The sequence below is a fragment of the Phyllostomus hastatus genome, unplaced genomic scaffold, assembly GCF_019186645.2.
Source record: "Phyllostomus hastatus isolate PE091 unplaced genomic scaffold, TTU_PhHast_1.1 phas_contig_210, whole genome shotgun sequence".
NCBI classification, from domain to species: Eukaryota; Metazoa; Chordata; class Mammalia; order Chiroptera; family Phyllostomidae; genus Phyllostomus; species Phyllostomus hastatus.
Genome location: NW_025333737.1, coordinates 36,959,946 through 36,962,925, shown reverse-complemented (window position 1 = coordinate 36,962,925; position 2,980 = coordinate 36,959,946).

The following is a 2,980-nucleotide window of genomic DNA, read 5'->3' as shown; positions in this document are numbered from 1 at the left end:
AACACGGCCCGCCCGAGACAGAGCACGCGGCCGCGCGTAGGGCCGGAGGCGGCTGCACCGCAGGGAGCCTGGATGGGGCGTCCGGCCCGGGCTGTGGGGGAGAGCCAGGGGGGACGGCGGCCACGCTCTGCTCCTGGAGGCGGGCACTGCCCTCCCTGTCCCCTCGGCAGGGCCCCGCCTGAGCGCCTTACCTGTGCCCCCCGGGAACCCCGCCCGACCCCGGCCCCCAGCGCACCTGTCCCTCGCCGGGGGCTGGGGCCGCGAACCCCCTTGCTGACGCGTCTGCTCGCCCGCCCGGCTGCTGCCTGTGCTGAGGGCCTTTCCCGCACCTGCCCTGCAGCCCCGGGCAGCCGCGGGTCCTTACCCGGGGGGCGGGGGGGGGGACCGTCGCTCTGCCCGAGCCCGCGGCTTCCGCCAGCAGTGTGCCCTTCCCCGCCCCGAGCGTGCCGGCCTGGCGCTCGGCTGTGCGCGTGCTTGTGAACTGAGGCGGCCGTGTGGCCCCGGGGGAGCGCCCCCGGGTCTCGCTCAAGCTGTGCCTGCGAACCTGCAGAGCAGGGGTCACGGGAAACCCTCCGCTTCTGCCCCCCACTTTCCCCGGGACACGTGCGTGCTGCTGGACCGCGCCGTCCCCCTCGGCCTGAGGCTGACCGGCCCCCCGGTGCCCGGTGCTTTGTCACCTGCCCCCTCCGGAGGGGGGAGGGGGGCAGGTGCCTGTGTGGGCGGGGCCCCGCCCCTCCCAGGTGCGGTGCACAAGTTCCTCGGCCCGGGTCCCCGGCCGTGCCGCTCTGCGCCCTTCCGTGTGCAGAAGGCAAGTTCTGTCGTCCCCGAGCCCCGGCCGTGCGTCCCCGCCCACCTCTGGGAGTCAGCCCCTCCCTCCTCGGCCGAGTCATTGTGAAACCTTTTCCTGAGGAAACGTGTCCGTTATCCCGTGGGCCGTGCCGAGCCCCGGCCTTGACTTTCCACAGCCTTTATCACCGTCGGAGGTGGGCCCCCCCGCCCCCCCCCCGTTGTCATCAGCCCAATGGACAGGAAAGGGTGGGCCCAGAGACCCAGTCCCAGCTGTGGGCGACACGGACACGTGCGAACATACGTGTAAATAACCAGAGCTTTTATAGTCACGGCCGCTCGGTCGACTCAGGGTCTGGGTTTCGTTTAACTTTGTGCTTAGAGTGGGGGCCGGGGTCCGAGGGAGGGGCCCCCTCTCCCCCCCCCCCCGCCTGCGCCCCTCGCTCCGCGCCTTGGCTCCCGGTGCCGAGCAGCCCCCGCTGTGGCCAAGATCTCGGTGCAATAAAATAACGAGTTTTTGAGAGTCCCGCCTGTGTCTTTGTTTCTTTTCCTCTGGTTTTTAAAAAGGCGCACGCCAGCCCCGAACTGTCCTCCCCGGTCGTCACAGTGACCGGTGGGGGGCTTCCGCACGTCCCCTGGCCCATCCGTGAGTGGGCGGGGGAGGGCACCGTCGGCGCCCCGGTGGGAACGGTTGAGCAGCTCTGAGTTCATCGAGGGGACGGAGGAGATTCGCTCTCCTCCTGCGAGAAGAGCACACTCGCTGAAGTCCAAGGAGACAGGGCCCCTGGGCGGGGGGGGCTCTCGCACACGCAGGGGGGGCCGGCAGCGGCGAGCGCCGGGCTGAGGGAACAAGCGGGGCCGTGCGACCGAGGCGCGCTGGGGCTCCCTCCCACTGAAACCTGCCCGGTTCCCGCAGGCAAAGACGGGAAAAAGAAAGAACAGGTTTCTCAAGGCTGCGCGTGTTGCTCACGGTCATCAAGAGCGACACGGGCCCCAGTGCGGCCCCTCCCGCCCGGCCTGCGGGATGGAGCAGGGGGTGGGGGGGGGGCAGGCAGGCTGGCCGGCGCCCACCGGTCCCCCCGCCCTGTGAGGACAGCCCAGCCACCGGGGGCTCAGGGCAGGTGGAGGTGCCTTGGTGTCTGTGTGGATCGGAACGTTCTGGCCACGCGGGAACCTACCTCGGAGTCGCGTGGAGCTTGCAGCTCTGGTCCGGCGCGGCCGTCTCTGCTGAGTGGGCGGGGGGGGGGGGGAGGGTCTGGCTGGGACCGTGGGTCCCGGAAGGTCGGGGGGCGGGGGGAGCAGCACCTGCGTGGGGGTGGCACATGACAGCCACACTGGCAGTTCCGCCTCCCCTTCCCTGCAGGGGCCCCCCACCCTCACATATGGACTCTGAGTCACCAGGGGGTGTGACCGGACAGCTCAGAATGAGGACAGCGAAGTGAGAACCTGCCGTGTGGGGGGTGAAGCAGCACAGGACCCGAACCGGAGTGGTTCCCCACGAGGCGGGGCAGGGTTGGCGGGGCCACCGTCTGAGTCAGGCGCCTGTCCAAATCAGGTGGGGCCAGGGTGGGCTGGGGACCCGAGACCTCCCCGCACTAGGGTGGGGTCCTGCCCCTGGCCTGCGTCATCCAGGCACGGCCATAGTAGCTCTTTGCGTCACTGGTTTTCCAAAGTGCTGGCACAGGGTGCAGACGCAGGGGGACCACGCCAAGTTTCTCCAGGTGGCCCCTGGCCTCCAGGCCAGGAACAGGTTTCGGGTGTGGCCGCAGGGGTGAGGGGACGCTTTGAAGAGCGCAGAGCTGCCGGTAGGGGCCGGCCAGGCCGGGCTCGCCCGGGCGACCCTGTCTGTCGCCAGAGGGACACAGAAGGCCCAGACGAGAGTGTTTTGGTCGATAACTTGGCTTGGACCACAGCGTGCAGCCTCTGGTGAGGTGCGGTCTGTTCCTGCCTTGTTTTCAGCAGGGCTGTTTGGGGCTGATGGGCTTTTCCGAGTGAGGCCGGCGGTGCCGTGCAGGAGGGCTGGGGAGGCGGCGGTGGAGTGGAGAAGCCAGGGGAGGGCGACCTGTCAAACCGGCTGGCGGACACGCGTCCCAGGCTGCAGCTGCCACAGGCACCGCTGGCCCTGGCTGCAGCCGTGGAGGCCAGCCCACCGAGTCGCCGGAGGTGCCGTCGAGGGGTGCAGGGAGCAGGTGGG